The sequence below is a fragment of the Rhinolophus sinicus genome, chromosome 6, assembly GCF_057876585.1.
Source record: "Rhinolophus sinicus isolate RSI-liver-muscle chromosome 6, RSI-T2T, whole genome shotgun sequence".
Lineage (NCBI taxonomy): Eukaryota > Metazoa > Chordata > Mammalia > Chiroptera > Rhinolophidae > Rhinolophus > Rhinolophus sinicus.
Window position 1 is genome coordinate 41,303,822 of NC_142506.1, and position 21,402 is coordinate 41,325,223.

Consider the following 21,402-nt stretch of genomic DNA (forward strand, 5'->3'; position numbering starts at 1 on the left):
CGCCACTCTCTTGCTCCGTCTCTGGCCTCTCTCACCTCCCCGGGTCAGGAGACGTGACGTGTAGCCACTGAAGGGACCGGAGGTCGGGCGGGACTCCGGGTGCTGACGAGGGGCGAGGGCCCAGACTGAAGGCTTGTGACGAAGGGTGGCTGCAGACCGGAGCTCCTGCACCCTGGTGGCGCGGGTGGCTCTCCCTGGCTTTGGGCCAGTGGGTGGGGCCGGCCAGGGCCAGGGCCTGGGTTGCACGTCCCTAGGGCCGGAGGGGACTGAGAGGACCCTGCGCCCCCCTCGGTGGCCCTGAGAGGTGGGGGCAGTCCAGCAGCAAGGGGGGCTGTGCGGTTGTGGGGCTGGGATGGGGGATGAGAGGGGTTGGGGTAGGGGCCCGGGGTAAAAGCCGTTCGGGGCCTGGGGAGTCCCAGGATGCCCGGGCGCCCAGATATCTGTCACAGTCAGGGAAGTGACCGAGGCCCGTGGAGCCACTGGGGGGGCGCGAAGGGGCCTCGCTGTGTGCCAGGAGTAGCCCGTCGCCCACACCAGCGGCGTCCGGAGGAGGCGGGGAGCGGGCGGGAGGCGCTCAGGCAGACATGCTCGCCACCCGAGCGGCCCAGCAGCATGGCGCGCGCTCAGGAGGCAGGTCGGGAGCAGGCTCTTGGAGCGCCGGGAGCCGGGTCCAGCGCCTAAGGCCATACCGCCCTGAACGCGCCAGATCTCGTCTGAACTCGGAAGCTAAGCAGGGTCGGGCCTGGTTAGTACTTGGGTGGGAGACCACCTGGGAACACCTGTAGGCTTTTGCTCGCCTCTCCTTTTGCATCGCCGCCCCGGCGTGGCTCCCTCCGAACCCCTGCCGCCCCTTGCCCCTCTGCAGCCGCCCAGCCAGCCGAAGGTCCCCCTGGCCAGAGGCCGGTCAGCCACCCGGCACTACAAGCTGGCAGCCCCGGCGGCACACCAGGCCCGTCGGCCAGTGCTCCCCCCCACACCCTCTTCTTCGTCCTCTTCGGTCCCGCAGGCCGTCATCCGGATCCCTTGGCCCAGCGGCGGTCGCCACCGCCGCCGCCGCCGCCGCCGCCGCCACCAGCGCTGCCCTGGCCCCCGCCGCCACCACCAAAGCCCCCGCCATCACCGCGTTTCCCACACCCCCCACCAGCGCTGCCCTCCCCCCTGCCCCCGCCGACACAACGCCGCCGCCGACGCCATTGCCGACCTCGCAACCCTCCCTCGCCGCCGCCGCCGCCAGCGCTGCTCATGATCAGCCCCCGCTTCTGCGCCGCCGCCGCCGCCGCCGCCATCACCACGCTCCCCACCCCCTCCGCCAGCGCTGCACTCGCCCCAGTCCGCGACCCCGCCGCCGCCAACGCCATACTCCCTCATTCAGCCTCCTCTGCTCTCCCCGCTGCCGCCGCCGCCATCACCCCTCTCCCCATCCCCGCCTCCAGCACCGCCCTCTCCCCCGCCCCCACCCCAGCCGCCGGCCTTGCCGTACTACCTCAATCTCCGGCCTCTGCTCTCCCGGCCTCCGCGCCAGCACCGCCCTCACGCCCTCTCCCGCCACCGCCGCCGCCGCCAGCGCTCCCCGCTCCCCAGTGCCCACCGTCAAAGCCCCCATTGTCGCCGCCGCCATCGCCGCCCTGGAGCCATCCACGCGGTTGCCATTGCCTACATCGCCACCCTCCCCTGCCTCCGCCGCGGACGCCGCCGCCGCCGCCGCCGCCGCCGCGGGGTTCTCCCACAACTCCCAGGCCCAGGGCTGCCTGCTGGTGCAGGCCTCCACCAGTCTTGGGGGTGCGGTTGGGGGTAAACCTGGTGGCGGTAGGGGGGCGGGGTGTATGCCGGTCTGGGTCCTGGGGAATCCCAGGATGCCAGAGTTCCACGACTTCTGGCACCATCAGGGAAATGGCAGTGTCCCATGGAACCTCCGGTGGCGCGAAGTGGCCTCGCTGCGGGCCAGGAGTGGCCCGCCGCCCACGCCAGGGGCATTCGGAGGAGGCGGGGAGCCGGACTGGACGGGGACGCGGTGACGGCGGAGCCGGCCAGCGGGTCGATGTTCGCCACCAGAGCGGAGCATCTGCATGGCGCGCGCTCACGAGGCAGTCCGGGAGCAGGCTCTTGGGGCGCGGGGAGCCAGGTCCCAGCGTCGACGGCTATACCACCCTGAACGCGCCCGATCTCCTCTGAATTCGGGAGCTAAGCAGGGAGGGGCCTGGTTAGTACTTGGATGGGAGACCGCCTGGGAATACCTGTAGGCTTTTGCTTGCCTCTCCTTTTGCGCCGCCGCCCCGGCGTGGCTCCCTCCGAACCCCTGCCGCCCCTTGCCCCTCTGAAGCCGCCCAGCCAGCCGAAGGTCCCCCTGGCCAGAGGCCGGTCAGCCACCCGGCACTACAAGCTGGCAGCCCCGGCCGCACACCAGGCCCGTCGGCCAGGGCTCCACCCCACACCCTCTTCTTAGTCCTCTTCGCTGAGGCAGGCCGTCAGCCTGCAGCAGTTATCCAAGCCTGTGTCTCCGCCGGCAGGCACCTCTACCCACACCCCCGCACGCCCCCTCCCATCGCCCACAAGAGCCAGGAGCCCTCCCTTCCCGCCGTTCGTGGTGGCCCCAACACACAGGGCACAAAGTGCCGGGTCAAACCAGGGGACAGAGGGAGCAGCACCCAAACACACCGCACGCCCTTGGACTCCAGGAGAGACCACCACAAGGGGAAGTGCAGGCACGCAGGCACACAACCCTCACAACCAGGGTGCCTGTGGGCTGCCACTCTCCTCCCTTGGGGGGGGTCCCTGGGCGGGGCTCGGAGCCCACTGGCCCTCCGGCCTGGCCCGGGGCCTTCAAGGGTGACTGCCAATACCCGGGCACTGCCTCTGTAGTGGAGCCCAGCCCCGGGCACGACCACACTCCGGTGGAGAGGCTGCCACTTCAACACAGCCTCAGCGAGTCTGTCCCAGTCCATGTGCCCGCCTGTGCGTCCCTCCCCCCCGGCCCCCCCACGTCTCTCTGGCTCTGTGACGTGCCTGTTGGGCTCTGCCTCTCGCTCAGGAGCTCTCTCCCGCGAGCCAGCCCCCTTTTTCTGTCTCTGTCCATGTCTCTCTGTATGTCGGGATACATACGTGTACATATACGTGTATATTTCCATCTCGCTCCCTCTTACGCCTCCTCCCGTTCTGTCTGTCGGTCCCTGTCCTGCGGGGACTCTAGTCCCCGTCCCCGCACAAGAACGCAGGATATGGTGAGGCCAAGAAGGAACACCAACGGAGCCACGGATAGGGGGCTGAGAGCACCATTTCTCACGGGCGGCTGGCTTGGAGACACGGCAGGCCGGAGCCGCCCGATCCCCAACCGGTCGGCCGTTTCTCTGCCAACCCACCGACACACCGACCGTCGACCCACCAAGCCGGCCCACTGCAATCCGCGCCCCTCTGCAATTTGCAGTCCACCACCCGCGCTTCCTAGCTTGGCCAACGCAGCACCTCCGGGGGCCCATGGCCAACTGGCAACAGCTGATGGCCAAGCGGTCACAGCTGATGACCATGCAGCCCCCACGCAGCACCCCTCCACGCGAGGCCCAGAGCCTCAAACTGCTCTCTGGGAGTCTGTCCCCAGTCCCCGTCTGTCTCTCTCCGCCACTCTCTTGCTCCGTCTCTGGCCTCTCTCACCTCCCCGGGTCAGGAGACGTGACGTGTAGCCACTGAAGGGACCGGAGGTCGGGCGGGACTCCGGGTGCTGACGAGGGGCGAGGGCCCAGACTGAAGGCTTGTGACGAAGGGTGGCTGCAGACCGGAGCTCCTGCACCCTGGTGGCGCGGGTGGCTCTCCCTGGCTTTGGGCCAGTGGGTGGGGCCGGCCAGGGCCAGGGCCTGGGTTGCACGTCCCTAGGGCCGGAGGGGACTGAGAGGACCCTGCGCCCCCCTCGGTGGCCCTGAGAGGTGGGGGCAGTCCAGCAGCAAGGGGGGCTGTGCGGTTGTGGGGCTGGGATGGGGGATGAGAGGGGTTGGGGTAGGGGCCCGGGGTAAAAGCCGTTCGGGGCCTGGGGAGTCCCAGGATGCCCGGGCGCCCAGATATCTGTCACAGTCAGGGAAGTGACCGAGGCCCGTGGAGCCACTGGGGGGGCGCGAAGGGGCCTCGCTGTGTGCCAGGAGTAGCCCGTCGCCCACACCAGCGGCGTCCGGAGGAGGCGGGGAGCGGGCGGGAGGCGCTCAGGCAGACATGCTCGCCACCCGAGCGGCCCAGCAGCATGGCGCGCGCTCAGGAGGCAGGTCGGGAGCAGGCTCTTGGAGCGCCGGGAGCCGGGTCCAGCGCCTAAGGCCATACCGCCCTGAACGCGCCAGATCTCGTCTGAACTCGGAAGCTAAGCAGGGTCGGGCCTGGTTAGTACTTGGGTGGGAGACCACCTGGGAACACCTGTAGGCTTTTGCTCGCCTCTCCTTTTGCATCGCCGCCCCGGCGTGGCTCCCTCCGAACCCCTGCCGCCCCTTGCCCCTCTGCAGCCGCCCAGCCAGCCGAAGGTCCCCCTGGCCAGAGGCCGGTCAGCCACCCGGCACTACAAGCTGGCAGCCCCGGCGGCACACCAGGCCCGTCGGCCAGTGCTCCCCCCCACACCCTCTTCTTCGTCCTCTTCGGTCCCGCAGGCCGTCATCCGGATCCCTTGGCCCAGCGGCGGTCGCCACCGCCGCCGCCGCCACCAGCGCTGCCCTGGCCCCCGCCGCCACCACCAAAGCCCCCGCCATCACCGCGTTTCCCACACCCCCCACCAGCGCTGCCCTCCCCCCTGCCCCCGCCGACACAACGCCGCCGCCGACGCCATTGCCGACCTCGCAACCCTCCCTCGCCGCCGCCGCCGCCAGCGCTGCTCATGATCAGCCCCCGCTTCTGCGCCGCCGCCGCCGCCGCCGCCATCACCACGCTCCCCACCCCCTCCGCCAGCGCTGCACTCGCCCCAGTCCGCGACCCCGCCGCCGCCAACGCCATACTCCCTCATTCAGCCTCCTCTGCTCTCCCCGCTGCCGCCGCCGCCATCACCCCTCTCCCCATCCCCGCCTCCAGCACCGCCCTCTCCCCCGCCCCCACCCCAGCCGCCGGCCTTGCCGTACTACCTCAATCTCCGGCCTCTGCTCTCCCGGCCTCCGCGCCAGCACCGCCCTCACGCCCTCTCCCGCCACCGCCGCCGCCGCCAGCGCTCCCCGCTCCCCAGTGCCCACCGTCAAAGCCCCCATTGTCGCCGCCGCCATCGCCGCCCTGGAGCCATCCACGCGGTTGCCATTGCCTACATCGCCACCCTCCCCTGCCTCCGCCGCGGACGCCGCCGCCGCCGCCGCCGCCGCGGGGTCCTCCCACAACTCCCAGGCCCAGGGCTGCCTGCTGGTGCAGGCCTCCACCAGTCTTGGGGGTGCGGTTGGGGGTAAACCTGGTGGCGGTAGGGGGGCGGGGTGTATGCCGGTCTGGGTCCTGGGGAATCCCAGGATGCCAGAGTTCCACGACTTCTGGCACCATCAGGGAAATGGCAGTGTCCCATGGAACCTCCGGTGGCGCGAAGTGGCCTCGCTGCGGGCCAGGAGTGGCCCGCCGCCCACGCCAGGGGCATTCGGAGGAGGCGGGGAGCCGGACTGGACGGGGACGCGGTGACGGCGGAGCCGGCCAGCGGGTCGATGTTCGCCACCAGAGCGGAGCATCTGCATGGCGCGCGCTCACGAGGCAGTCCGGGAGCAGGCTCTTGGGGCGCGGGGAGCCAGGTCCCAGCGTCGACGGCTATACCACCCTGAACGCGCCCGATCTCCTCTGAATTCGGGAGCTAAGCAGGGAGGGGCCTGGTTAGTACTTGGATGGGAGACCGCCTGGGAATACCTGTAGGCTTTTGCTTGCCTCTCCTTTTGCGCCGCCGCCCCGGCGTGGCTCCCTCCGAACCCCTGCCGCCCCTTGCCCCTCTGAAGCCGCCCAGCCAGCCGAAGGTCCCCCTGGCCAGAGGCCGGTCAGCCACCCGGCACTACAAGCTGGCAGCCCCGGCCGCACACCAGGCCCGTCGGCCAGGGCTCCACCCCACACCCTCTTCTTAGTCCTCTTCGCTGAGGCAGGCCGTCAGCCTGCAGCAGTTATCCAAGCCTGTGTCTCCGCCGGCAGGCACCTCTACCCACACCCCCGCACGCCCCCTCCCATCGCCCACAAGAGCCAGGAGCCCTCCCTTCCCGCCGTTCGTGGTGGCCCCAACACACAGGGCACAAAGTGCCGGGTCAAACCAGGGGACAGAGGGAGCAGCACCCAAACACACCGCACGCCCTTGGACTCCAGGAGAGACCACCACAAGGGGAAGTGCAGGCACGCAGGCACACAACCCTCACAACCAGGGTGCCTGTGGGCTGCCACTCTCCTCCCTTGGGGGGGGTCCCTGGGCGGGGCTCGGAGCCCACTGGCCCTCCGGCCTGGCCCGGGGCCTTCAAGGGTGACTGCCAATACCCGGGCACTGCCTCTGTAGTGGAGCCCAGCCCCGGGCACGACCACACTCCGGTGGAGAGGCTGCCACTTCAACACAGCCTCAGCGAGTCTGTCCCAGTCCATGTGCCCGCCTGTGCGTCCCTCCCCCCCGGCCCCCCCACGTCTCTCTGGCTCTGTGACGTGCCTGTTGGGCTCTGCCTCTCGCTCAGGAGCTCTCTCCCGCGAGCCAGCCCCCTTTTTCTGTCTCTGTCCATGTCTCTCTGTATGTCGGGATACATACGTGTACATATACGTGTATATTTCCATCTCGCTCCCTCTTACGCCTCCTCCCGTTCTGTCTGTCGGTCCCTGTCCTGCGGGGACTCTAGTCCCCGTCCCCGCACAAGAACGCAGGATATGGTGAGGCCAAGAAGGAACACCAACGGAGCCACGGATAGGGGGCTGAGAGCACCATTTCTCACGGGCGGCTGGCTTGGAGACACGGCAGGCCGGAGCCGCCCGATCCCCAACCGGTCGGCCGTTTCTCTGCCAACCCACCGACACACCGACCGTCGACCCACCAAGCCGGCCCACTGCAATCCGCGCCCCTCTGCAATTTGCAGTCCACCACCCGCGCTTCCTAGCTTGGCCAACGCAGCACCTCCGGGGGCCCATGGCCAACTGGCAACAGCTGATGGCCAAGCGGTCACAGCTGATGACCATGCAGCCCCCACGCAGCACCCCTCCACGCGAGGCCCAGAGCCTCAAACTGCTCTCTGGGAGTCTGTCCCCAGTCCCCGTCTGTCTCTCTCCGCCACTCTCTTGCTCCGTCTCTGGCCTCTCTCACCTCCCCGGGTCAGGAGACGTGACGTGTAGCCACTGAAGGGACCGGAGGTCGGGCGGGACTCCGGGTGCTGACGAGGGGCGAGGGCCCAGACTGAAGGCTTGTGACGAAGGGTGGCTGCAGACCGGAGCTCCTGCACCCTGGTGGCGCGGGTGGCTCTCCCTGGCTTTGGGCCAGTGGGTGGGGCCGGCCAGGGCCAGGGCCTGGGTTGCACGTCCCTAGGGCCGGAGGGGACTGAGAGGACCCTGCGCCCCCCTCGGTGGCCCTGAGAGGTGGGGGCAGTCCAGCAGCAAGGGGGGCTGTGCGGTTGTGGGGCTGGGATGGGGGATGAGAGGGGTTGGGGTAGGGGCCCGGGGTAAAAGCCGTTCGGGGCCTGGGGAGTCCCAGGATGCCCGGGCGCCCAGATATCTGTCACAGTCAGGGAAGTGACCGAGGCCCGTGGAGCCACTGGGGGGGCGCGAAGGGGCCTCGCTGTGTGCCAGGAGTAGCCCGTCGCCCACACCAGCGGCGTCCGGAGGAGGCGGGGAGCGGGCGGGAGGCGCTCAGGCAGACATGCTCGCCACCCGAGCGGCCCAGCAGCATGGCGCGCGCTCAGGAGGCAGGTCGGGAGCAGGCTCTTGGAGCGCCGGGAGCCGGGTCCAGCGCCTAAGGCCATACCGCCCTGAACGCGCCAGATCTCGTCTGAACTCGGAAGCTAAGCAGGGTCGGGCCTGGTTAGTACTTGGGTGGGAGACCACCTGGGAACACCTGTAGGCTTTTGCTCGCCTCTCCTTTTGCATCGCCGCCCCGGCGTGGCTCCCTCCGAACCCCTGCCGCCCCTTGCCCCTCTGCAGCCGCCCAGCCAGCCGAAGGTCCCCCTGGCCAGAGGCCGGTCAGCCACCCGGCACTACAAGCTGGCAGCCCCGGCGGCACACCAGGCCCGTCGGCCAGTGCTCCCCCCCACACCCTCTTCTTCGTCCTCTTCGGTCCCGCAGGCCGTCATCCGGATCCCTTGGCCCAGCGGCGGTCGCCACCGCCGCCGCCGCCGCCGCCGCCGCCACCAGCGCTGCCCTGGCCCCCGCCGCCACCACCAAAGCCCCCGCCATCACCGCGTTTCCCACACCCCCCACCAGCGCTGCCCTCCCCCCTGCCCCCGCCGACACAACGCCGCCGCCGACGCCATTGCCGACCTCGCAACCCTCCCTCGCCGCCGCCGCCGCCAGCGCTGCTCATGATCAGCCCCCGCTTCTGCGCCGCCGCCGCCGCCGCCGCCATCACCACGCTCCCCACCCCCTCCGCCAGCGCTGCACTCGCCCCAGTCCGCGACCCCGCCGCCGCCAACGCCATACTCCCTCATTCAGCCTCCTCTGCTCTCCCCGCTGCCGCCGCCGCCATCACCCCTCTCCCCATCCCCGCCTCCAGCACCGCCCTCTCCCCCGCCCCCACCCCAGCCGCCGGCCTTGCCGTACTACCTCAATCTCCGGCCTCTGCTCTCCCGGCCTCCGCGCCAGCACCGCCCTCACGCCCTCTCCCGCCACCGCCGCCGCCGCCAGCGCTCCCCGCTCCCCAGTGCCCACCGTCAAAGCCCCCATTGTCGCCGCCGCCATCGCCGCCCTGGAGCCATCCACGCGGTTGCCATTGCCTACATCGCCACCCTCCCCTGCCTCCGCCGCGGACGCCGCCGCCGCCGCCGCCGCCGCCGCGGGGTTCTCCCACAACTCCCAGGCCCAGGGCTGCCTGCTGGTGCAGGCCTCCACCAGTCTTGGGGGTGCGGTTGGGGGTAAACCTGGTGGCGGTAGGGGGGCGGGGTGTATGCCGGTCTGGGTCCTGGGGAATCCCAGGATGCCAGAGTTCCACGACTTCTGGCACCATCAGGGAAATGGCAGTGTCCCATGGAACCTCCGGTGGCGCGAAGTGGCCTCGCTGCGGGCCAGGAGTGGCCCGCCGCCCACGCCAGGGGCATTCGGAGGAGGCGGGGAGCCGGACTGGACGGGGACGCGGTGACGGCGGAGCCGGCCAGCGGGTCGATGTTCGCCACCAGAGCGGAGCATCTGCATGGCGCGCGCTCACGAGGCAGTCCGGGAGCAGGCTCTTGGGGCGCGGGGAGCCAGGTCCCAGCGTCGACGGCTATACCACCCTGAACGCGCCCGATCTCCTCTGAATTCGGGAGCTAAGCAGGGAGGGGCCTGGTTAGTACTTGGATGGGAGACCGCCTGGGAATACCTGTAGGCTTTTGCTTGCCTCTCCTTTTGCGCCGCCGCCCCGGCGTGGCTCCCTCCGAACCCCTGCCGCCCCTTGCCCCTCTGAAGCCGCCCAGCCAGCCGAAGGTCCCCCTGGCCAGAGGCCGGTCAGCCACCCGGCACTACAAGCTGGCAGCCCCGGCCGCACACCAGGCCCGTCGGCCAGGGCTCCACCCCACACCCTCTTCTTAGTCCTCTTCGCTGAGGCAGGCCGTCAGCCTGCAGCAGTTATCCAAGCCTGTGTCTCCGCCGGCAGGCACCTCTACCCACACCCCCGCACGCCCCCTCCCATCGCCCACAAGAGCCAGGAGCCCTCCCTTCCCGCCGTTCGTGGTGGCCCCAACACACAGGGCACAAAGTGCCGGGTCAAACCAGGGGACAGAGGGAGCAGCACCCAAACACACCGCACGCCCTTGGACTCCAGGAGAGACCACCACAAGGGGAAGTGCAGGCACGCAGGCACACAACCCTCACAACCAGGGTGCCTGTGGGCTGCCACTCTCCTCCCTTGGGGGGGGTCCCTGGGCGGGGCTCGGAGCCCACTGGCCCTCCGGCCTGGCCCGGGGCCTTCAAGGGTGACTGCCAATACCCGGGCACTGCCTCTGTAGTGGAGCCCAGCCCCGGGCACGACCACACTCCGGTGGAGAGGCTGCCACTTCAACACAGCCTCAGCGAGTCTGTCCCAGTCCATGTGCCCGCCTGTGCGTCCCTCCCCCCCGGCCCCCCCACGTCTCTCTGGCTCTGTGACGTGCCTGTTGGGCTCTGCCTCTCGCTCAGGAGCTCTCTCCCGCGAGCCAGCCCCCTTTTTCTGTCTCTGTCCATGTCTCTCTGTATGTCGGGATACATACGTGTACATATACGTGTATATTTCCATCTCGCTCCCTCTTACGCCTCCTCCCGTTCTGTCTGTCGGTCCCTGTCCTGCGGGGACTCTAGTCCCCGTCCCCGCACAAGAACGCAGGATATGGTGAGGCCAAGAAGGAACACCAACGGAGCCACGGATAGGGGGCTGAGAGCACCATTTCTCACGGGCGGCTGGCTTGGAGACACGGCAGGCCGGAGCCGCCCGATCCCCAACCGGTCGGCCGTTTCTCTGCCAACCCACCGACACACCGACCGTCGACCCACCAAGCCGGCCCACTGCAATCCGCGCCCCTCTGCAATTTGCAGTCCACCACCCGCGCTTCCTAGCTTGGCCAACGCAGCACCTCCGGGGGCCCATGGCCAACTGGCAACAGCTGATGGCCAAGCGGTCACAGCTGATGACCATGCAGCCCCCACGCAGCACCCCTCCACGCGAGGCCCAGAGCCTCAAACTGCTCTCTGGGAGTCTGTCCCCAGTCCCCGTCTGTCTCTCTCCGCCACTCTCTTGCTCCGTCTCTGGCCTCTCTCACCTCCCCGGGTCAGGAGACGTGACGTGTAGCCACTGAAGGGACCGGAGGTCGGGCGGGACTCCGGGTGCTGACGAGGGGCGAGGGCCCAGACTGAAGGCTTGTGACGAAGGGTGGCTGCAGACCGGAGCTCCTGCACCCTGGTGGCGCGGGTGGCTCTCCCTGGCTTTGGGCCAGTGGGTGGGGCCGGCCAGGGCCAGGGCCTGGGTTGCACGTCCCTAGGGCCGGAGGGGACTGAGAGGACCCTGCGCCCCCCTCGGTGGCCCTGAGAGGTGGGGGCAGTCCAGCAGCAAGGGGGGCTGTGCGGTTGTGGGGCTGGGATGGGGGATGAGAGGGGTTGGGGTAGGGGCCCGGGGTAAAAGCCGTTCGGGGCCTGGGGAGTCCCAGGATGCCCGGGCGCCCAGATATCTGTCACAGTCAGGGAAGTGACCGAGGCCCGTGGAGCCACTGGGGGGGCGCGAAGGGGCCTCGCTGTGTGCCAGGAGTAGCCCGTCGCCCACACCAGCGGCGTCCGGAGGAGGCGGGGAGCGGGCGGGAGGCGCTCAGGCAGACATGCTCGCCACCCGAGCGGCCCAGCAGCATGGCGCGCGCTCAGGAGGCAGGTCGGGAGCAGGCTCTTGGAGCGCCGGGAGCCGGGTCCAGCGCCTAAGGCCATACCGCCCTGAACGCGCCAGATCTCGTCTGAACTCGGAAGCTAAGCAGGGTCGGGCCTGGTTAGTACTTGGGTGGGAGACCACCTGGGAACACCTGTAGGCTTTTGCTCGCCTCTCCTTTTGCATCGCCGCCCCGGCGTGGCTCCCTCCGAACCCCTGCCGCCCCTTGCCCCTCTGCAGCCGCCCAGCCAGCCGAAGGTCCCCCTGGCCAGAGGCCGGTCAGCCACCCGGCACTACAAGCTGGCAGCCCCGGCGGCACACCAGGCCCGTCGGCCAGTGCTCCCCCCCACACCCTCTTCTTCGTCCTCTTCGGTCCCGCAGGCCGTCATCCGGATCCCTTGGCCCAGCGGCGGTCGCCACCGCCGCCGCCGCCACCAGCGCTGCCCTGGCCCCCGCCGCCACCACCAAAGCCCCCGCCATCACCGCGTTTCCCACACCCCCCACCAGCGCTGCCCTCCCCCCTGCCCCCGCCGACACAACGCCGCCGCCGACGCCATTGCCGACCTCGCAACCCTCCCTCGCCGCCGCCGCCGCCAGCGCTGCTCATGATCAGCCCCCGCTTCTGCGCCGCCGCCGACGCCGCCGCCATCACCACGCTCCCCACCCCCTCCGCCAGCGCTGCACTCGCCCCAGTCCGCGACCCCGCCGCCGCCAACGCCATACTCCCTCATTCAGCCTCCTCTGCTCTCCCCGCTGCCGCCGCCGCCATCACCCCTCTCCCCATCCCCGCCTCCAGCACCGCCCTCTCCCCCGCCCCCACCCCAGCCGCCGGCCTTGCCGTACTACCTCAATCTCCGGCCTCTGCTCTCCCGGCCTCCGCGCCAGCACCGCCCTCACGCCCTCTCCCGCCACCGCCGCCGCCGCCAGCGCTCCCCGCTCCCCAGTGCCCACCGTCAAAGCCCCCATTGTCGCCGCCGCCATCGCCGCCCTGGAGCCATCCACGCGGTTGCCATTGCCTACATCGCCACCCTCCCCTGCCTCCGCCGCGGACGCCGCCGCCGCCGCCGCCGCCGCCGCCGCCGCCGCCGCCGCCGCCGCGGGGTTCTCCCACAACTCCCAGGCCCAGGGCTGCCTGCTGGTGCAGGCCTCCACCAGTCTTGGGGGTGCGGTTGGGGGTAAACCTGGTGGCGGTAGGGGGGCGGGGTGTATGCCGGTCTGGGTCCTGGGGAATCCCAGGATGCCAGAGTTCCACGACTTCTGGCACCATCAGGGAAATGGCAGTGTCCCATGGAACCTCCGGTGGCGCGAAGTGGCCTCGCTGCGGGCCAGGAGTGGCCCGCCGCCCACGCCAGGGGCATTCGGAGGAGGCGGGGAGCCGGACTGGACGGGGACGCGGTGACGGCGGAGCCGGCCAGCGGGTCGATGTTCGCCACCAGAGCGGAGCATCTGCATGGCGCGCGCTCACGAGGCAGTCCGGGAGCAGGCTCTTGGGGCGCGGGGAGCCAGGTCCCAGCGTCGACGGCTATACCACCCTGAACGCGCCCGATCTCCTCTGAATTCGGGAGCTAAGCAGGGAGGGGCCTGGTTAGTACTTGGATGGGAGACCGCCTGGGAATACCTGTAGGCTTTTGCTTGCCTCTCCTTTTGCGCCGCCGCCCCGGCGTGGCTCCCTCCGAACCCCTGCCGCCCCTTGCCCCTCTGAAGCCGCCCAGCCAGCCGAAGGTCCCCCTGGCCAGAGGCCGGTCAGCCACCCGGCACTACAAGCTGGCAGCCCCGGCCGCACACCAGGCCCGTCGGCCAGGGCTCCACCCCACACCCTCTTCTTAGTCCTCTTCGCTGAGGCAGGCCGTCAGCCTGCAGCAGTTATCCAAGCCTGTGTCTCCGCCGGCAGGCACCTCTACCCACACCCCCGCACGCCCCCTCCCATCGCCCACAAGAGCCAGGAGCCCTCCCTTCCCGCCGTTCGTGGTGGCCCCAACACACAGGGCACAAAGTGCCGGGTCAAACCAGGGGACAGAGGGAGCAGCACCCAAACACACCGCACGCCCTTGGACTCCAGGAGAGACCACCACAAGGGGAAGTGCAGGCACGCAGGCACACAACCCTCACAACCAGGGTGCCTGTGGGCTGCCACTCTCCTCCCTTGGGGGGGGTCCCTGGGCGGGGCTCGGAGCCCACTGGCCCTCCGGCCTGGCCCGGGGCCTTCAAGGGTGACTGCCAATACCCGGGCACTGCCTCTGTAGTGGAGCCCAGCCCCGGGCACGACCACACTCCGGTGGAGAGGCTGCCACTTCAACACAGCCTCAGCGAGTCTGTCCCAGTCCATGTGCCCGCCTGTGCGTCCCTCCCCCCCGGCCCCCCCACGTCTCTCTGGCTCTGTGACGTGCCTGTTGGGCTCTGCCTCTCGCTCAGGAGCTCTCTCCCGCGAGCCAGCCCCCTTTTTCTGTCTCTGTCCATGTCTCTCTGTATGTCGGGATACATACGTGTACATATACGTGTATATTTCCATCTCGCTCCCTCTTACGCCTCCTCCCGTTCTGTCTGTCGGTCCCTGTCCTGCGGGGACTCTAGTCCCCGTCCCCGCACAAGAACGCAGGATATGGTGAGGCCAAGAAGGAACACCAACGGAGCCACGGATAGGGGGCTGAGAGCACCATTTCTCACGGGTGGCTGGCTTGGAGACACGGCAGGCCGGAGCCGCCCGATCCCCAACCGGTCGGCCGTTTCTCTGCCAACCCACCGACACACCGACCGTCGACCCACCAAGCCGGCCCACTGCAATCCGCGCCCCTCTGCAATTTGCAGTCCACCACCCGCGCTTCCTAGCTTGGCCAACGCAGCACCTCCGGGGGCCCATGGCCAACTGGCAACAGCTGATGGCCAAGCGGTCACAGCTGATGACCATGCAGCCCCCACGCAGCACCCCTCCACGCGAGGCCCAGAGCCTCAAACTGCTCTCTGGGAGTCTGTCCCCAGTCCCCGTCTGTCTCTCTCCGCCACTCTCTTGCTCCGTCTCTGGCCTCTCTCACCTCCCCGGGTCAGGAGACGTGACGTGTAGCCACTGAAGGGACCGGAGGTCGGGCGGGACTCCGGGTGCTGACGAGGGGCGAGGGCCCAGACTGAAGGCTTGTGACGAAGGGTGGCTGCAGACCGGAGCTCCTGCACCCTGGTGGCGCGGGTGGCTCTCCCTGGCTTTGGGCCAGTGGGTGGGGCCGGCCAGGGCCAGGGCCTGGGTTGCACGTCCCTAGGGCCGGAGGGGACTGAGAGGACCCTGCGCCCCCCTCGGTGGCCCTGAGAGGTGGGGGCAGTCCAGCAGCAAGGGGGGCTGTGCGGTTGTGGGGCTGGGATGGGGGATGAGAGGGGTTGGGGTAGGGGCCCGGGGTAAAAGCCGTTCGGGGCCTGGGGAGTCCCAGGATGCCCGGGCGCCCAGATATCTGTCACAGTCAGGGAAGTGACCGAGGCCCGTGGAGCCACTGGGGGGGCGCGAAGGGGCCTCGCTGTGTGCCAGGAGTAGCCCGTCGCCCACACCAGCGGCGTCCGGAGGAGGCGGGGAGCGGGCGGGAGGCGCTCAGGCAGACATGCTCGCCACCCGAGCGGCCCAGCAGCATGGCGCGCGCTCAGGAGGCAGGTCGGGAGCAGGCTCTTGGAGCGCCGGGAGCCGGGTCCAGCGCCTAAGGCCATACCGCCCTGAACGCGCCAGATCTCGTCTGAACTCGGAAGCTAAGCAGGGTCGGGCCTGGTTAGTACTTGGGTGGGAGACCACCTGGGAACACCTGTAGGCTTTTGCTCGCCTCTCCTTTTGCATCGCCGCCCCGGCGTGGCTCCCTCCAAACCCCTGCCGCCCCTTGCCCCTCTGCAGCCGCCCAGCCAGCCGAAGGTCCCCCTGGCCAGAGGCCGGTCAGCCACCCGGCACTACAAGCTGGCAGCCCCGGCCGCACACCAGGCCCGTCGGCCAGGGCTCCACCCCACACCCTCTTCTTAGTCCTCTTCGCTGAGGCAGGCCGTCAGCCTGCAGCAGTTATCCAAGCCTGTGTCTCCGCCGGCAGGCACCTCTACCCACACCCCCGCACGCCCCCTCCCATGGCCCACAAGAGCCAGGAGCCCTCCCTTCCCGCCGTTCGTGGTGGCCCCAACACACAGGGCACAAAGAGCCGGGTCAAACCAGGGGACAGAGGGAGCAGCACCCAAACACACCGCACGCCCTTGGACTCCAGGAGAGACCACCACAAGGGGAAGTGCAGGCACGCAGGCACACAACCCTCACAACCAGGGTGCCTGTGGGCTGCCACTCTCCTCCCTTGGGGGGGGTCCCTGGGCGGGGCTCGGAGCCCACTGGCCCTCCGGCCTGGCCCGGGGCCTTCAAGGGTGACTGCCAATACCCGGGCACTGCCTCTGTAGTGGAGCCCAGCCCCGGGCACGACCACACTCCGGTGGAGAGGCTGCCACTTCAACACAGCCTCAGCGAGTCTGTCCCAGTCCATGTGCCCGCCTGTGCGTCCCTCCCCCCCGGCCCCCCCACGTCTCTCTGGCTCTGTGACGTGCCTGTTGGGCTCTGCCTCTCGCTCAGGAGCTCTCTCCCGCGAGCCAGCCCCCTTTTTCTGTCTCTGTCCATGTCTCTCTGTATGTCGGGATACATACGTGTACATATACGTGTATATTTCCATCTCGCTCCCTCTTACGCCTCCTCCCGTTCTGTCTGTCGGTCCCTGTCCTGCGGGGACTCTAGTCCCCGTCCCCGCACAAGAACGCAGGATATGGTGAGGCCAAGAAGGAACACCAACGGAGCCACGGATAGGGGGCTGAGAGCACCATTTCTCACGGGTGGCTGGCTTGGAGACACGGCAGGCCGGAGCCGCCCGATCCCCAACCGGTCGGCCGTTTCTCTGCCAACCCACCGACACACCGACCGTCGACCCACCAAGCCGGCCCACTGCAATCCGCGCCCCTCTGCAATTTGCAGTCCACCACCCGCGCTTCCTAGCTTGGCCAACGCAGCACCTCCGGGGGCCCATGGCCAACTGGCAACAGCTGATGGCCAAGCGGTCACAGCTGATGACCATGCAGCCCCCACGCAGCACCCCTCCACGCGAGGCCCAGAGCCTCAAACTGCTCTCTGGGAGTCTGTCCCCAGTCCCCGTCTGTCTCTCTCCGCCACTCTCTTGCTCCGTCTCTGGCCTCTCTCACCTCCCCGGGTCAGGAGACGTGACGTGTAGCCACTGAAGGGACCGGAGGTCGGGCGGGACTCCGGGTGCTGACGAGGGGCGAGGGCCCAGACTGAAGGCTTGTGACGAAGGGTGGCTGCAGACCGGAGCTCCTGCACCCTGGTGGCGCGGGTGGCTCTCCCTGGCTTTGGGCCAGTGGGTGGGGCCGGCCAGGGCCAGGGCCTGGGTTGCACGTCCCTAGGGCCGGAGGGGACTGAGAGGACCCTGCGCCCCCCTCGGTGGCCCTGAGAGGTGGGGGCAGTCCAGCAGCAAGGGGGGCTGTGCGGTTGTGGGGCTGGGATGGGGGATGAGAGGGGTTGGGGTAGGGGCCCGGGGTAAAAGCCGTTCGGGGCCTGGGGAGTCCCAGGATGCCCGGGCGCCCAGATATCTGTCACAGTCAGGGAAGTGACCGAGGCCCGTGGAGCCACTGGGGGGGCGCGAAGGGGCCTCGCTGTGTGCCAGGAGTAGCCCGTCGCCCACACCAGCGGCGTCCGGAGGAGGCGGGGAGCGGGCGGGAGGCGCTCAGGCAGACATGCTCGCCACCCGAGCGGCCCAGCAGCATGGCGCGCGCTCAGGAGGCAGGTCGGGAGCAGGCTCTTGGAGCGCCGGGAGCCGGGTCCAGCGCCTAAGGCCATACCGCCCTGAACGCGCCAGATCTCGTCTGAACTCGGAAGCTAAGCAGGGTCGGGCCTGGTTAGTACTTGGGTGGGAGACCACCTGGGAACACCTGTAGGCTTTTGCTCGCCTCTCCTTTTGCATCGCCGCCCCGGCGTGGCTCCCTCCAAACCCCTGCCGCCCCTTGCCCCTCTGCAGCCGCCCAGCCAGCCGAAGGTCCCCCTGGCCAGAGGCCGGTCAGCCACCCGGCACTACAAGCTGGCAGCCCCGGCCGCACACCAGGCCCGTCGGCCAGGGCTCCACCCCACACCCTCTTCTTAGTCCTCTTCGCTGAGGCAGGCCGTCAGCCTGCAGCAGTTATCCAAGCCTGTGTCTCCGCCGGCAGGCACCTCTACCCACACCCCCGCACGCCCCCTCCCATGGCCCACAAGAGCCAGGAGCCCTCCCTTCCCGCCGTTCGTGGTGGCCCCAACACACAGGGCACAAAGAGCCGGGTCAAACCAGGGGACAGAGGGAGCAGCACCCAAACACACCGCACGCCCTTGGACTCCAGGAGAGACCACCACAAGGGGAAGTGCAGGCACGCAGGCACACAACCCTCACAACCAGGGTGCCTGTGGGCTGCCACTCTCCTCCCTTGGGGGGGGTCCCTGGGCGGGGCTCGGAGCCCACTGGCCCTCCGGCCTGGCCCGGGGCCTTCAAGGGTGACTGCCAATACCCGGGCACTGCCTCTGTAGTGGAGCCCAGCCCCGGGCACGACCACACTCCGGTGGAGAGGCTGCCACTTCAACACAGCCTCAGCGAGTCTGTCCCAGTCCATGTGCCCGCCTGTGCGTCCCTCCCCCCCGGCCCCCCCACGTCTCTCTGGCTCTGTGACGTGCCTGTTGGGCTCTGCCTCTCGCTCAGGAGCTCTCTCCCGCGAGCCAGCCCCCTTTTTCTGTCTCTGTCCATGTCTCTCTGTATGTCGGGATACATACGTGTACATATACGTGTATATTTCCATCTCGCTCCCTCTTACGCCTCCTCCCGTTCTGTCTGTCGGTCCCTGTCCTGCGGGGACTCTAGTCCCCGTCCCCGCACAAGAACGCAGGATATGGTGAGGCCAAGAAGGAACACCAACGGAGCCACGGATAGGGGGCTGAGAGCACCATTTCTCACGGGCGGCTGGCTTGGAGACACGGCAGGCCGGAGCCGCCCGATCCCCAACCGGTCGGCCGTTTCTCTGCCAACCCACCGACACACCGACCGTCGACCCACCAAGCCGGCCCACTGCAATCCGCGCCCCTCTGCAATTTGCAGTCCACCACCCGCGCTTCCTAGCTTGGCCAACGCAGCACCTCCGGGGGCCCATGGCCAACTGGCAACAGCTGATGGCCAAGCGGTCACAGCTGATGACCATGCAGCCCCCACGCAGCACCCCTCCACGCGAGGCCCAGAGCCTCAAACTGCTCTCTGGGAGTCTGTCCCCAGTCCCCGTCTGTCTCTCTCCGCCACTCTCTTGCTCCGTCTCTGGCCTCTCTCACCTCCCCGGGTCAGGAGACGTGACGTGTAGCCACTGAAGGGACCGGAGGTCGGGCGGGACTCCGGGTGCTGACGAGGGGCGAGGGCCCAGACTGAAGGCTTGTGACGAAGGGTGGCTGCAGACCGGAGCTCCTGCACCCTGGTGGCGCGGGTGGCTCTCCCTGGCTTTGGGCCAGTGGGTGGGGCCGGCCAGGGCCAGGGCCTGGGTTGCACGTCCCTAGGGCCGGAGGGGACTGAGAGGACCCTGCGCCCCCCTCGGTGGCCCTGAGAGGTGGGGGCAGTCCAGCAGCAAGGGGGGCTGTGCGGTTGTGGGGCTGGGATGGGGGATGAGAGGGGTTGGGGTAGGGGCCCGGGGTAAAAGCCGTTCGGGGCCTGGGGAGTCCCAGGATGCCCGGGCGCCCAGATATCTGTCACAGTCAGGGAAGTGACCGAGGCCCGTGGAGCCACTGGGGGGGCGCGAAGGGGCCTCGCTGTGTGCCAGGAGTAGCCCGTCGCCCACACCAGCGGCGTCCGGAGGAGGCGGGGAGCGGGCGGGAGGCGCTCAGGCAGACATGCTCGCCACCCGAGCGGCCCAGCAGCATGGCGCGCGCTCAGGAGGCAGGTCGGGAGCAGGCTCTTGGAGCGCCGGGAGCCGGGTCCAGCGCCTAAGGCCATACCGCCCTGAACGCGCCAGATCTCGTCTGAACTCGGAAGCTAAGCAGGGTCGGGCCTGGTTAGTACTTGGGTGGGAGACCACCTGGGAACACCTGTAGGCTTTTGCTCGCCTCTCCTTTTGCATCGCCGCCCCGGCGTGGCTCCCTCCGAACCCCTGCCGCCCCTTGCCCCTCTGCAGCCGCCCAGCCAGCCGAAGGTCCCCCTGGCCAGAGGCCGGTCAGCCACCCGGCACTACAAGCTGGCAGCCCCGGCGGCACACCAGGCCCGTCGGCCAGTGCTCCCCCCCACACCCTCTTCTTCGTCCTCTTCGGTCCCGCAGGCCGTCATCCGGATCCCTTGGCCCAGCGGCGGTCGCCACCGCCGCCGCCGCCACCAGCGCTGCCCTGGCCCCCGCCGCCACCACCAAAGCCCCCGCCATCACCGCGTTTCCCACACCCCCCACCAGCGCTGCCCTCCCCCCTGCCCCCGCCGACACAACGCCGCCGCCGACGCCATTGCCGACCTCGCAACCCTCCCTCGCCGCCGCCGCCGCCAGCGCTGCTCATGATCAGCCCCCGCTTCTGCGCCGCCGCCGCCGCCGCCGCCATCACCACGCTCCCCACCCCCTCCGCCAGCGCTGCACTCGCCCCAGTCCGCGACCCCGCCGCCGCCAACGCCATACTCCCTCATTCAGCCTCCTCTGCTCTCCCCGCTGCCGCCGCCGCCATCACCCCTCTCCCCATCCCCGCCTCCAGCACCGCCCTCTCCCCCGCCCCCACCCCAGCCGCCGGCCTTGCCGTACTACCTCAATCTCCGGCCTCTGCTCTCCCGGCCTCCGCGCCAGCACCGCCCTCACGCCCTCTCCCGCCACCGCCGCCGCCGCCAGCGCTCCCCGCTCCCCAGTGCCCACCGTCAAAGCCCCCATTGTCGCCGCCGCCATCGCCGCCCTGGAGCCATCCACGCGGTTGCCATTGCCTACATCGCCACCCTCCCCTGCCTCCGCCGCGGACGCCGCCGCCGCCGCCGCCGCCGCCGCCGCCGCGGGGTTCTCCCACAACTCCCAGGCCCAGGGCTGCCTGCTGGTGCAGGCCTCCACCAGTCTTGGGGGTGCGGTTGGGGGTAAACCTGGTGGCGGTAGGGGGGCGGGGTGTATGCCGGTCTGGGTCCTGGGGAATCCCAGGATGCCAGAGTTCCACGACTTCTGGCACCATCAGGGAAATGGCAGTGTCCCATGGAACCTCCGGTGGCGCGAAGTGGCCTCGCTGCGGGCCAGGAGTGGCCCGCCGCCCACGCCAGGGGCATTCGGAGGAGGCGGGGAGCCGGACTGGACGGGGACGCGGTGACGGCGGAGCCGGCCAGCGGGTCGATGTTCGCCACCAGAGCGGAGCATCTGCATGGCGCGCGCTCACGAGGCAGTCCGGGAGCAGGCTCTTGGGGCGCGGGGAGCCAGGTCCCAGCGTCGACGGCTATACCACCCTGAACGCGCCCGATCTCCTCTGAATTCGGGAGCTAAGCAGGGAGGGGCCTGGTTAGTACTTGGATGGGAGACCGCCTGGGAATACCTGTAGGCTTTTGCTTGCCTCTCCTTTTGCGCCGCCGCCCCGGCGTGGCTCCCTCCGAACCCCTGCCGCCCCTTGCCCCTCTGAAGCCGCCCAGCCAGCCGAAGGTCCCCCTGGCCAGAGGCCGGTCAGCCACCCGGCACTACAAGCTGGCAGCCCCGGCCGCACACCAGGCCCGTCGGCCAGGGCTCCACCCCACACCCTCTTCTTAGTCCTCTTCGCTGAGGCAGGCCGTCAGCCTGCAGCAGTTATCCAAGCCTGTGTCTCCGCCGGCAGGCACCTCTACCCACACCCCCGCACGCCCCCTCCCATCGCCCACAAGAGCCAGGAGCCCTCCCTTCCCGCCGTTCGTGGTGGCCCCAACACACAGGGCACAAAGAGCCGGGTCAAACCAGGGGACAGAGGGAGCAGCACCCAAACACACCGCACGCCC

The 21,402-nt window shown here is 69.6% G+C and overlaps 12 pseudogenes; all 12 read left to right on the plus strand.

Annotated features, from left to right (window-relative positions):
• Positions 1-675: 675 nt before the first annotated feature.
• Positions 676-795, plus strand: LOC148757993 (5S ribosomal RNA; annotated as a pseudogene).
• Positions 796-2,130: 1,335 nt separating this feature from the next.
• On the plus strand, positions 2,131-2,250 carry LOC148757994 (5S ribosomal RNA; annotated as a pseudogene).
• A 2,035-nt stretch (positions 2,251-4,285) lies between these two features.
• Positions 4,286-4,405, plus strand: LOC148757995 (5S ribosomal RNA; annotated as a pseudogene).
• Positions 4,406-5,725: 1,320 nt separating this feature from the next.
• LOC148757996 (5S ribosomal RNA) lies at positions 5,726-5,845 on the plus strand (annotated as a pseudogene).
• Positions 5,846-7,880: 2,035 nt separating this feature from the next.
• On the plus strand, positions 7,881-8,000 carry LOC148757997 (5S ribosomal RNA; annotated as a pseudogene).
• Positions 8,001-9,335: 1,335 nt separating this feature from the next.
• Positions 9,336-9,455, plus strand: LOC148757998 (5S ribosomal RNA; annotated as a pseudogene).
• A 2,035-nt stretch (positions 9,456-11,490) lies between these two features.
• On the plus strand, positions 11,491-11,610 carry LOC148757999 (5S ribosomal RNA; annotated as a pseudogene).
• Positions 11,611-12,954: 1,344 nt separating this feature from the next.
• On the plus strand, positions 12,955-13,074 carry LOC148758000 (5S ribosomal RNA; annotated as a pseudogene).
• A 2,035-nt stretch (positions 13,075-15,109) lies between these two features.
• On the plus strand, positions 15,110-15,229 carry LOC148758001 (5S ribosomal RNA; annotated as a pseudogene).
• Positions 15,230-17,264: 2,035 nt separating this feature from the next.
• On the plus strand, positions 17,265-17,384 carry LOC148758002 (5S ribosomal RNA; annotated as a pseudogene).
• Positions 17,385-19,419: 2,035 nt separating this feature from the next.
• LOC148758003 (5S ribosomal RNA) lies at positions 19,420-19,539 on the plus strand (annotated as a pseudogene).
• Positions 19,540-20,868: 1,329 nt separating this feature from the next.
• LOC148758004 (5S ribosomal RNA) lies at positions 20,869-20,988 on the plus strand (annotated as a pseudogene).
• The last annotated feature ends 414 nt before the right edge of the window (positions 20,989-21,402 follow it).